This window comes from Budorcas taxicolor, chromosome 11, assembly GCF_023091745.1.
Source record: "Budorcas taxicolor isolate Tak-1 chromosome 11, Takin1.1, whole genome shotgun sequence".
NCBI classification, from domain to species: domain Eukaryota; kingdom Metazoa; phylum Chordata; class Mammalia; order Artiodactyla; family Bovidae; genus Budorcas; species Budorcas taxicolor.
The window spans coordinates 41015554-41028445 of record NC_068920.1 but is presented as its reverse complement, the minus strand read 5'-3'; the positions used below and the strand labels follow the sequence as shown (position 1 = coordinate 41028445).

General features: G+C 38.7%; 2 protein-coding genes across 5 annotated transcripts in view; one reads left to right on the top strand and one right to left on the bottom strand.

Annotated features, from left to right (window-relative positions):
- The window catches only part of SUPT3H (SPT3 homolog, SAGA and STAGA complex component), a 399266-nt gene extending 391610 nt beyond the window's left edge, over positions 1-7656 (bottom strand). For all 4 annotated transcript variants that reach the window (XM_052647809.1, XM_052647810.1, XM_052647808.1 and 1 more), the window contains exon 1: positions 7485-7656. The gene's annotated coding sequence lies outside the window, so the exon portion shown is untranslated. The remainder of the gene's footprint in view (positions 1-7484) is intronic.
- RUNX2 (RUNX family transcription factor 2) overlaps positions 1-12892 on the top strand; it is a 342616-nt gene that overhangs the window by 37787 nt on the left and 291937 nt on the right. The window lies entirely within an intron of this gene.

Here is a 12892-nt window from a genome sequence, read left to right as displayed (position 1 = left end):
ATATCAAGAGTATTTATTAGTAAGAGGGAAAAGGTCCCAATTCTAATTTATTATAACCATGATCATCCTTTCACAGTCAAGTTATTTAATTCTTAAATCAAACAGGTGGATAACATTTTTCTTGACATAATGAGCTGATAGTGCATTAGAATCTTTAAAATTATTTCCTGTGCCCACATTTTGTTTGATGATGGAGATAATTAACTTCTTTAGACATTAACTTTTTAACACATCAAAGTCCTATCATTCCAGTGCTTTATTTCCTATCTCCCAGACATTAAAAAAAATAAATGTCGGTTAAAAGCAGAAGCACTCAAGTCAATTTTCTCTAATAAATATAGTTAACATGGAACTGAAAACCTACTGTAATCTTCTCAATGGGTTAATGTCCTACAGTTGTTTTAGCTTTCAACTGAAATGCAGCTGTTTGCCATATTTTACAAAATGAATTCAGATGTGCAGATGGAGACCTAGATTATTTCAACATGCCACAGTTTAAATGTGAACTCAAGGAATAAGTTCATCACTGATTAATACTTATACTTAAACCTGATCATTAAGCCAATAGCCAGTATTATATCACATCTGTAAAATTCTGTTCCAGAGTAGAAAAACTGGTATATTTTAATAAAAATCATGGAATTTAAGGATATTCCCCTTTTCTTAAAAAATATCATGACAAAAAAATTTTTTTAATGTAGTAAAGTTATACATCACAAATGTGAATTAAGCAAAAATGTAATGAAACTGTTACTCGGTTTCTATTTATAGCTCATATTTTTAGTGACTAAATGACCAAAGAAATACCATGAAACATCTTTAGCTTAAAATACCTCAGAGTTGAAAACTTTATTACTAGTTAAAACACTCTCAAAACAATGTCAAACTCTGGATTGTGAAATCCATCAGTCTAGCCATTTATTAAAAGATAGCAGAATTTTTTGTTTCACTCTTGAGAACAATTAATTCAGCAGACCTCTGTACTGATTCTGAGCATCTAAGAGTCTCAATTTCAATCATTCATAATCTGAGCATCCCACATAATATAAAGTAATAATCCCAAATAATATAAAGTAATAATGTTCTGTTATAATCAGAACATTTTCATTTTCATAGAACTCCAAAGGCAGGAAGAGATTATGGTTAAACCAACACTATTACACACTACATTTCAGCTTTATTGCTTAAAAAAAAAAAGCTCAAGTTATATCATGATATAAATTTCCTCCTGCTGTGAAAAATAATACCAAATGATCAATCACTGAGAATATAAAAAAATAAAAAAGCAAATTAAAATGTGCAAAATTTTAAAACTTCTATGTCTAGTTGGGGATAACACAATAGTAATTCCAATATATTTATACACACCCCAATTCAAGTTAATACATACTAGAACTTGGTAACAACAGTTAACTAATCTCTCATTTAGTTTCTTGATATGTCAAGAATAATTTGTCTCAGAGGAGTATTGTAAAGAAGACAGTGGCTACAACATATGAGCACTCAAAAAATACACTTGAATTGAAAATATCAAAACACTTGTAAAGTACGAAAATTCCCTCTAGATAGATTATAAACTACGCTTATATACCTCAGTTGGCTACCTGAGCAATTTTTTTTTAACCTACTGACAAAGAAGCTGTGACACACTGGTCAGAGACACGTGAAGTTCTATTATTATCTTTTTTCTTTAGTTTCATATTAATGTAGGTTTCTACTCCATGCGCTTTCTTTTTTTTTTTCCCCATATGTTTTCATATACAGTACTCTCCTTAAGAAATATTGAGTTTCTTAAGTATTAACTCTTAAAAGAGTTTCAAAAAAATTTTTATTTTTGCAAAAATGTTTCTTACGCACAGCCAATCTGCCTGTCAGATCATCCTAAAATACGTGACATCCAAACCCTGACAAAATGGCAAGCTCACTTTTCCAATATCAAAAACACTTGTTTCTACATAAAATAATACACAATTGAGTGACAATGGTTAACTTTCCAGATATGTGCAAAAATTTGGAATCAATTATACTTCTAATAATAAGAAGTAAGTATATTTGACAAGGATGTCAAAAAAGGAGATCTCTTAAACATCAAGATTCTCTTCCAGTCCAGATTCACATTTTAAAAATATTAAATCTTATGAGAAGTCCATATTAAGTACAAACAATTCAATAAAATATCTCCTGTGGTTAAAAACACACTTAACATGACTAAACAGAAAAAGGAGGGGGACATTTTCTGGAGGCATGTAAAAAAGAGATGAGTTTGCATAGGCATTTCGGAATTTATAAAGGATCTTTCACCTGTATTAGCTCACATTTGTTCAAAACCTTCCTATTAGGCATGATTCCCCCCCAACTAACAAAGAAGGTTAAGAGTAAAAGCACTGGGTGGAGGCCACAAATCTAACACACAGAAAAGCGCTCTGATCTTAGATAACCCACAATATCCAGTCCACCTACATACATACAAAAGTTCACCCATCTTCTACCTTAGTGCCTTAGTTTTAACACACTAAAATAGGAATTACTGAGAAGTAGTACCAAGCGACGTGTCATTAAGTTTTCTTAGAGACTGACAACTTTAAAAATTAAGTTCAGGAATTCTTTGCTTAAAAGTAAACCTTAGGCAAACAGATAAACAACTATAATGGGCAAAGTATATGTACACTGGCAGATGAGAAAAAAAAAAAGTGAAAGTGTTAGTCGTTCAGTCGAGTCTGACTCTTGGCAACACCATGGACTGTCGGGAGGGGGGACCAAAGACATCGGAGGTTCAGAACTACAGTTCGAAAATCACTAATTTCACCCAAATCCCTCGTTTTTCAGGTGAGGATACTGAAGTCCAGAGGGGTTTCTTGAACTGCCCAAGGACACATCACTATTTAGCGATACAGCTGGGACTAAAACTGAGGTCCCCTGACTTCTGGTCCAGAGTTCTTTCTACTATCCCACAAGGATCACACAAATAAAAGTTGGTTATAATTAACTCACAAGTCCTCCACAATGTGTCTGTCATAGTGAACTTTGTTGTGAAGTATCTGTCTATGCCAACTCACGGTTTAGCAGGTAAAGAGCTGGGCTCTGGAGTTCAAATACAAGCTCTAACACTTACCAGGTGACCTTGGGCAAGTCACATCACCTCTCTGCCTCAGTTCCCTCATCTTTAAAAAGGAGATTAAAAATACTCCTCTCATAGGTGACATCAAGTAATGTACACAAAGCACTGAGGACAGTGCCGGCTACCTAGAAATACTTAGTTCATCATGATGATGACAATGATTATGAGCCCAAGCAAAAGTACAGTTTCTTGAAAACATATCCCAAAGTACTACTATTAAACATGTATATCCTCAGAGAAAGAATACTATGCTTAGGAGTAGTCTTTGAAAGATTCAGAAACAAATTAATATGAAAAAAAAAGTGAAATATAAAGGATTCAGTCAAAAAACCTCTACAGCATTTGAAATAGCAAAAGTATACTTTAAGCTTTTAAGTAATGTATATTTGTATATTTTATAATTTTAAAAGTTCACATATTTACTGCCCTGTGAAAATTCAAGGAACACAACAGTTTTTCAGCAACTAATACATACTATATGCCAGACAGAATGTTATTTTCATATTCATAAACTTAAACTTCAATATCCACTATTAGTCAGATATTATCAGAGGCAGCAGTATAAACAAAGAATCTTACATATCCATTCCAGAAAGTAAAGACTCATCAGTACCACCTATTAAGTGGGAATGACATCTTTGGATAAATAAGATAGAGCATTAGTTTAGAACACACGAAGTGCCCATGAAAACACTGGTTTTTCCCTTAGCAGTTAGTATAGAGTTGTTTTGTGCAGGGAATATACTGGAAACAGATCAATTAAGCACCATTGCTGGGAATTACAGTATTATTTGTTAAAGAGAATGATCTTATGTATGTGCTGATTCACAAATTAAAATACATGCAGTTTTTGCAGATTTAAGGTCAGTCTTTACTGGAGGTAGGAGGTAGACTAAACCAGTTAAATTAACATCTGAAAGACAAGACAACAATTTACCCAGTTCTCATCTGAAGCCTCCAGTAATCCTGTGAGGAGGTAGGTTAAGGTTGAAGTGAATTCGCTCAGTCATGTCTGACTCTCTGCGACCCCATGGACTGTAGCCTATCAGGCTCCTCCGTCCATGGGATTTTCCAGGCAAGAATGCTGGAGTGGGTTGCCATTTCCTTCTCCAGAGGATCTTCCCGACCCAGGAATTGAACCCAGGTCTCCTGCATTGCAGGCAGACACTTTACAGTCTGAGCCACCAGGGAAGCCCTAATTCTATTTTACTGATGAGGAAATTGAGACTCAGAAAAGTTAAACACCTCAACTGAAATCATAGGGCAGAAAAGGTGTATACCTGGATTTTGAAATTAGTTAAAACTAATTCAAAATGCATCTCCAGATCCATTACTCGATCAACTTAAGGCTACAGCAGCTAATACTTGCTGAGTACTTACTTCTGTGCTTTGCTGCACCCAGCCCTGCACCCAACACATCACACCGGTTACTGCATTTAACCCTCAGCAGTGAGGAAGCAAACCAAATGTGTTTGACTCTCAATATAAGTATTTTAATCCACTACACTATAAATTCAATTAATACAATAATGCATTAGATTGAATTATTATTCTTTACTATTTAAGTGAAACTAGTCTTCAACATGGTAAGCAGATTTCTAATTTCATTGCTCAATTTCACCATAAAGGAAAACAGGTATAACAAGATTACTCAATGTTCGGATTTGACTGGCATGGTCCAGCTTTCTTTGCAGATTTTACAACAAATATTTTTTTAGAGAAAACCAACAATCAGAGTACCCAAGATTGCTAGCCAATTATACTGGTAAAAGTAGAAATTTTTAATGATCAGTGGCTTAAGCAGACAGGTCACTTGCTGGCCTTATTCTAGACAGCTCATGTGTTATTCATGCACATAAGCAATATCTGTCACTACTTTAAAGTGAGTACATTTCTGAGACCACAGTACATTTACTCCTCCTAAAATTATATACTCCAAATTTCAACAAGTTTAAAAGGAGGGTGACCATATTATTATGTGGACCCAACTGGAACATTTTTTAAAATGAAAGGATCCCTATTAATAATTATGCTGAGACAAACAGGCTCTAAACCATGACTGACACAAAAAAGCAGGGCATACAGTCACCCTACATAACAGCAATCCATTTGATTTGTATGTTACGGTGTATTCTCTGTATATGCTTTATTTATGAGCTTCAAGTTTTTGTTCCAGATCCAAGGATAATCATCAGCCTTGAGACGAAGGGTACCACTCTACAGACACCAGGCCATAGTTGAGGGTGTGTTATCTATAAATAAAGTGGGTTTTTTTTTAAGGTTTTCTTCAAAACTTAACTTTATAAACATTTGATTGAAAAAAAAATTTTTTTTATTTCAAAGAAAGAATCCTTGCAAAATACTGCCAAATTTCAGGCTTATCTCTTCAAGAGTTTTGAATACCAATAACCACAAAACTATTGCAATGGCCCAATGCTCAAAGTTTACTATTATAATTTATCAAATTATTTCTTATATAAAAAGTTAATGAAAAACACCATCTTTCAAACTGAAAAAAGTTTAGGAATAAAAGAGTTGAAAAGTTTTCACTGAAAACTAACTGAAGTGATAAAAGATAGTGGACACCCAGTCACAATACAGTACAATAATGGTTAAAGGAAACTCCACTTAATCTCCAGATGAATCTGGCATTAGCTGTACAACCTAGGAGTCAAAAGAATGCTTTGCTTTAATTTGCAAGCTGTAAATAAGTATTAACAGACCCAAGCTTTGAACTGCAGTATTTGAATGAAAGGTATTATTTGAATGTAATTATGATTCCCTAAGGCAACAAATGTTCTAACAACTGGCTTCTCCAACTTAAAATTCAACCAAATCAAGAATTGGAAAAGGTCTCAAGGCCTGGATTCTAGACCTATGCTGTCCAACAAGGCAGCCACTAGCCACAAGCCGCTATTTATATTTCAATTAATTTTGTTTGCTTAGTTGCTAGGTCCTGTTGGATTCTTTTGCAACCCCATGGACTGCAGCCTTCCAGACTCCTCTGTCCATGGGATTTTCCAGAGAAGAATACTGCAGTGGGTTGCCATTTCCTTCTCCAGGGTATCTTCCCGACATCAATTAATTTAAATAAAATTAAATTCCTAAGTGCACTAGCCATACTTCAAGTACTTAAGAGCCACTTGTGTCTAGTGGGTACCATGTTAGGACAGCAGAGATTATACAATATTTCCAGAACGACAGGAAGTTCCACTGGACAGGGCTGCTCTAGATCTTTTCTTGAATGTTCCCAGAGACAAGAAACGCGCAATAGCACACTAAAGGTCACTTTATTTTTGCAAAATAGTAACTATCAGGAAATGTATTCGTAACAATCAAATCCATCCTCTCTCAAACATACACCAGAAATTCCACGAGTTTGGTACTCAATTTGGTCTTCAAGTAAATCTTCATAGACGAATTTAATTCTATTTCCAAAGTTCTATCCCTCACATACACTAAGACTCTAGATCTTCCCCTCCCAAATAAATCCATCATCATTTCTTTGCAAGGAAATATTGGTAGCTTAAAGTCTTATAATCTCACGGAGTTAAGCTCGTTTATTCCCCTGTACATTAATAACACATTTCCAGGAACGCCTCTGAGCGCCACATATTACATTCCACTGCCCCCTATTATAAATCGAGGCCAGTTTCATTTTTTCACTTAGCCAGGTCACAGTCATTCTGAATTGCTTAAAACAGAGAGAGAAAAATGACAGGTAATTAACAGGTAATTGATCAGTGCTCAGAGCTTGCAATAAGCGTTTAACCTGTATTATCTCATCTAATCCTCACATTTCTGAGCTAGGTTACTACTACCCCCATTTGACAGACCAAAACACCCAGCCAAAAACACGCTAAATAATTTCCCCAGGGATCACAGATGTGGGCTCACCCCAGAGAGGAGGGAGTCAATCTTTTCCTTTTCCAGCATGCTATACTTCTTCTAACACTACCTAACTCTTCTTCCACCTCGCCCATAAAGCAACAATTTCCTTCTTTTAAGAATTCTTTCCCCCTAAACACGGCCTAGATGACAGCCGGAAGGTGCTTAACACACCCAGCGGTACCCGCTCTCACTCGCCCGCCCAACTCCCCTGGCCCCACGCCCACCCGCCAACGGGGAGGAGTCAAGGCCAACTCCACACTCCGCGGGGGAACCCGGGCGCCTCGCGGGGCCGGCGGCTCTGGAGACGCTGCTTCGGCTCTACCCCCGGCCTCCGGCGCGAACGCCCGGGACCCCCCGCGGCCGCCCCCCGGGGCCAGGGGCCGGGGCTGGGCCCAGACACGTGGGCTCGGCGGCCCTCGCGACCCCAGCCCTCTCCCCCGTCCTCCCCCGTCCCGCCCCCGATGCCCCCTACAACCTCTGCTCTAAGAACACTTGTAGACACGGCTGCGCGTCCCGCGTGGAGAATGTGGGGTTAGAGATGGTGCGGTTTCTGCGGCGGCGGCCCGGGACACGCTTGGAAAAGGGCGGGGTGGGGGGCTGAAAGTGTCGAAAGGGAAAGGGTGGTTCGGCGGGGACGTGGTTGGGGTGGGGTGGGGGGGCAAGATGGCGTGAGCCCGATTCTCACTGTGGGGCGGGGGTGGCGGAGGTGGAGGAGGGAGGGCTACGATCGCCCCCACCACTCTCGGCGCGGGCGCTGGCGCATGCGCGCTCGGCCAGGTGGCGCGCGGTCTCCTTTCCCTAGCCAGCCACTTCCGCCACACTCGCTGGGGGCGGGGCTTCGCGGCGCGCGCCTGCTGCCGCTTTTCCTAAGGCCGTGGTGCTTTGATCGCCTGGCTGGCGGGCGGGCGACCCCGAGCCACGCCGCGGCCTTTTTAGGACGAGGGCTGCTGGGATGAACAGAACTGGAGGGTGTTCAGGGCCAAACTTGGACTCCTTTAAGAATGAGCTGAGAGGGCTGGGGTTTTCGAGGGACGGAGGAAGTTTATTTTCAACTTCAGGGCAGAGATTGGCCTCTCTAACGGTTCCCTTCAGAATTGGGATGAACCGGGGTCCCAGCGGGACTGTGCTTTTAGGATGGTGCAGGGAAATGGAAAGATCAGAAAGGCTTGCTTCCCCAGAGGACCGCTCGCGGTGCCGGTGTGAGGACAGGGGACCCTTTCTGGGACAGTGAAACATCCGGTCTTCCGCCGGCTCCCGCGTATCACCACTCCATCCTTCCCTTACAGGCAGTGGAAGATAATACCCCGCAGCGACAATTCCCCCCCACCTCCTCTTTTTAACATTTAACGACTACGTTTTGATTGAAACCGTTTTGCTATTTCAGGGCTTCTTGATGCATGATCCTATATTTATTTTTCCTTAGAATTTTAGCCTCCTCCTTATTTTTAAATCTTGACTCCCACTTTTGAGCTGTACGTCCTGTCCTCTCAGGATTGATACAGATATATTTCTTTAAATAATAGAGTCATAAGAGTGACTTGAGTTGCTTTCCTTATTTTTCAAAGATTTAACTACTAACCTTCCAGTTTTTTAAGCGTTACTACTTCGGTTAATTTCTTGCCGGTGAATATTTGTGTTCTGAAATAATCCCTTCCTCCTATTTGCTTACATTGTTTAAAATAGCAACTTATTTGATTATTTCCTCTGTGGATTGTAGTTGAGTCCTCTGTTAATTTCGTGTTTAGGTCTCTTCAACCTCCCCGACACTTAAATACTTGCCAAATAATTAAAGTTTCAAGAGAATAAATATGTTTCGGATGTAAAAGCTCACCATGTGTAAATCAAGGCTCAGTTCATTGGTGCACAAAGTGTAGACTTTAAGGGAAAGTAACTCAAAATTGTCATAATTTCTTAGGAAGGAAGACTGGTTTATAAAACTGTTGAAAAACCCTTTCAAGTACATTAGCAAGAAAATAGAAAATTAAGAGAAATACTAATATTAGATCTACAGAAATAGAACCCAAAGGAGATCATTTCAATTAAAATTTTGTTCCATCAGTGTTGCCATACTGATATTTTCATAGGAGTTTTACCTGCATCACCTGGGGACCAGATTTAATCTAGTTTTCAGAACAGTACCCAGACTTTACTCTCAAGCCACTGGTATCTGACCTACATATGATCACACACAATAGGAAAGGTGTCATGGAGAAAAGAAACTGAGTTAAACAAGGTTCTGGTAGAGGGAGCTCAAAATTTCACTCTTAAGAAATTGTGACATGCTGTTCACAAAGATCTTACCTTTGAAGTCACATGAATTATCTTAACGTTCCTACCTCCTGGAATCTGTTAAAATCCATTTTAAAAATGCGACTTAACTATCATTTTGTTTGTAGTTTGAGAGCACCCCTGTCCACAAAGGGTCAAAAATACTTTTCATTCAGTGAAAGATCCTCAGTTATCAATACTACTAAAGTATCTTCATTATAACAAAGCTAAAACAATGACACCAGTGCCGATAAGATGTTGATGATTACCAGCTTTCAGAAAAATACGAGATTTCCACACATGTGGAGAAAACACACCAGGAGACCAAACTGATTTCATCACACCACAAAAAAGTCTTCATCCCTTGAACAAAGCCATTAAAGGAAAACAGCATTGCTACTGTAGATTTTTACATTCCTCTGGCATATTAACCTTAATATAGACTCACTAATGCAAACAGAAAGGGTATATATCTAAGCAGAAATACTTCTTGGCATCTTAAAAGATGACTAGATTGGTTAGGTAAGAAAAGAAGCCCTAATCCTCCAAATAATAGCAGAGGCCATGCATACTATGGAACCATCTCTGTGAGAAAGTGACTTCTCCTCCTGTGAATGTCGTGGAACAGTTCACTTCAGGTGAGCTGCAAATTCTTAACTCTTATGTGACCCATGGCTCTTAATTATTTATTAGGATGCTTGTGGAGACTTTTTCTTTATCATTTTATCAATTATTTTATCCTTTGCTTAATTTGCTTTTCTAGTGTTTATATAGTCACCATGGAAATAAACTGGGTAAGACTGCATATTGTTTAGAATTCCATATTGTAATTGTTGCTATAGTCAATTAATTTCCTTATACTAAGAACAGGTTTTCAGTGGCAATCTCAGAGTTACCTTGTTTTAATCTTAGAAGTTCCGACCAAAATAGTTATTCAGTTCCATGGTACCTGGGAAAGTCATTTTGTATCTTGGGGGCTCAGTTTTCATAAGTGTAAAATAAGGCAATCAAGCCAAGTAAAATACAATCTTGTAGCCCTAAAATTCTGTGCTTCTTTTAAATAGGCATGACCAAAAGATGGATCTTAAAGGTTTGCAGAATAATTTTAGCTTTCATATTTATGCTTCCAAAAATTAAGTAACTTTGTCGGACTCTTGCTTTAGGCCAACTTGAATGTTCAACTATGTGCATTTTAAAAGACCAACAGGGAAAGGTATATATTAATCAAATTTATTGAAACACTGGAGGAGGTGCAGCAATAATTATTCAATTGACTACACTATATACAATATAGTGTAATCAAATTGGCTTCCCAAACCTTCCAATTATATTCATATATTTCAAAGTAGGAAGGGTAGCAAAGTGATGAGAGAAGAAATACTAAAAGCAGCTAGTAGAACTGTAATCATGATCCATCCTCTTAGGAAACTCTCACTGCAGGTTTAACCTTCCAGGATCTTTTAAAATTAGTGCTTGGCTGCTAGAAAATGATCATGTTTTCAAGATTCTGATGGGAAGAGAATCAGAGAATATCAGGGTTTCATTTGGCCCCTGACCTCTCTAGACTTATGGAAACTTAAGTTGCTCCATTCCCATAGAATCTGCTATATAATACCTCTTGTATTGGAAACAACTTTTACATTTCTACCTTTGAAAATAGGGTCTATTTGTTGAGAGTTTGTAATAGGTGCTAATTATCTTATTTACTCAGCAATTATTTATGATGGGTCTATAGTGTGCTTGGCACTATTCTAGAAGCCACATATAGCAGTGGACAAATCAAAACTCCGTGCCATCATCAAACTCACATTCTAGAAGGAGCTGGACAATAAGTGAAATGAATACTCAAATTATATAATATATTAAAAGGCCATTAGTGTTGGAGGTGGAAAAATTATACAAGAGAGAAGCGATTATAGAATGAAATAAAGCACAGAAGGAATAAGAGAATTGTGATTTTTATATTGGACTAGCAGGGTAGGGCTCACTAAGGAAGTGTTATTTGAATAATGACTTGAAGAAAGTGAAGGCGGTACCTGTAGATGTTTAAAGAAAGAGAATTCCAGACCATAAGAACAATGCACGCGAAGGCCCTGAAGTGGGAACAGGGTTGGTAAGTTGCAGGAATGTCCAGAAGGCCATGTTAACTGAAGAATGACCCAGAAAGAAGAACAACATAATGTGAGGTCATAGAGGAACCAATGAATGACTCTCAAGTGTTCTGAGACACTGGAAAAATGACTTTGCCATCAACTGAGATGGAAAGGACTAGGGAGAGAGTATCTTGGGTGTATGCACGAGATTAAGAATCCAATTTTAGGCATAAATGAGTAATGAAGTACAGAGTTTGTATTATCTTTAGCATTTTTGCCATCCTAAGTTCTTATGAAAGTGAAGGAAAGTTTGTACCTCTTTTAATAATAATTGAATTTCTAATCCTGCTCACACAATAGAAGGCCATCTAGACCTGTCTAATATATGTCAAGGAATATTTTATTTTTGCTTTAAGAAGATGTGAGGAAAAATTCCCTGGCAGTCCAGTGGTTAGGGCTCTGTGCTTCCACTACAGGGGTCACAGGTTCAATCCCTGGTCAGAGAATCAAGATCCTGAAAGCAAATGGCATGGCCAGAATAAAGGAATAAAAGAAAACAATAATTGTTTTTCAGGGGATGAGGAGAGAGGGTTTATCAGTACCTGAAAATAAAGTGGAGAATTCAGTTGAGACAAATACACAGAAACATTCAGTCCGACAAAGTATTTTCATTAAGATATTTAGATGTAAAACTGGATCTAATTCAGGGAATTGTTTGAGTAATTGTCTCCATTTTCTATTATGCATATAAATTAATTTTTCTATGAAATGTGGAAAGAGGGAGGAAAATTAATCTGTACCATGAGCGCAATAAACCACAGTATAGCTAGTGCAGCCTGCTGTTCCTAGTTCACCCTCTGAAGCTGGATGCAAACCAGTATTGACTAAAGAATGCTCAGATCAACGGCTAGTGACCAGGAGTGAAAAGTGAAAGTGTTGGCTGCTCAGCCGTGTCCAACTTTCTGCCACCCTGTGGACCGTAGCCCACCAGGCACCACTGTCCATGGAATTCTCCAAAGAAGAATACTGGGGTGTGTGGCCATTTCCTTCTCTAGGGGCTCTTCCTGACCCAGGGATAGAACCCAAGTCTCCTGCATTGCAGGCAGATTCTACCATCTGAGCTACCAGGGAAGCCCAGTGACCAGGGGTTTATATCAAAAAATTTAATCAAGTTACTTTACTTTTATTTTAGTCTTTCATGGATGCAGCAGAAGCTATATTCTCTTTCCAAGGTATGCTTAAAACAAACTCATTAACCCCAAAAATATGGGCTTCTATGCCACCCTAATCCTAATGCTAAACTTTCCCAGTGGCTCAGCTGTAAAGAATCTGCCTGCAGGAGACCCGGGTTCAATCCCTGGGTTGGGAAGATCCCCTGGAGGAGGGCATGGCAACCCACTTCAGTATTCATGTCTGGAGAATCGCATGGACAGAGGAGTCTGGCCGGCTACAGTCCATGTGGTCACAAAGAATCAGGCAATACTAAAGCAACTGAGCACACACATGCCACTTATTAGTATAA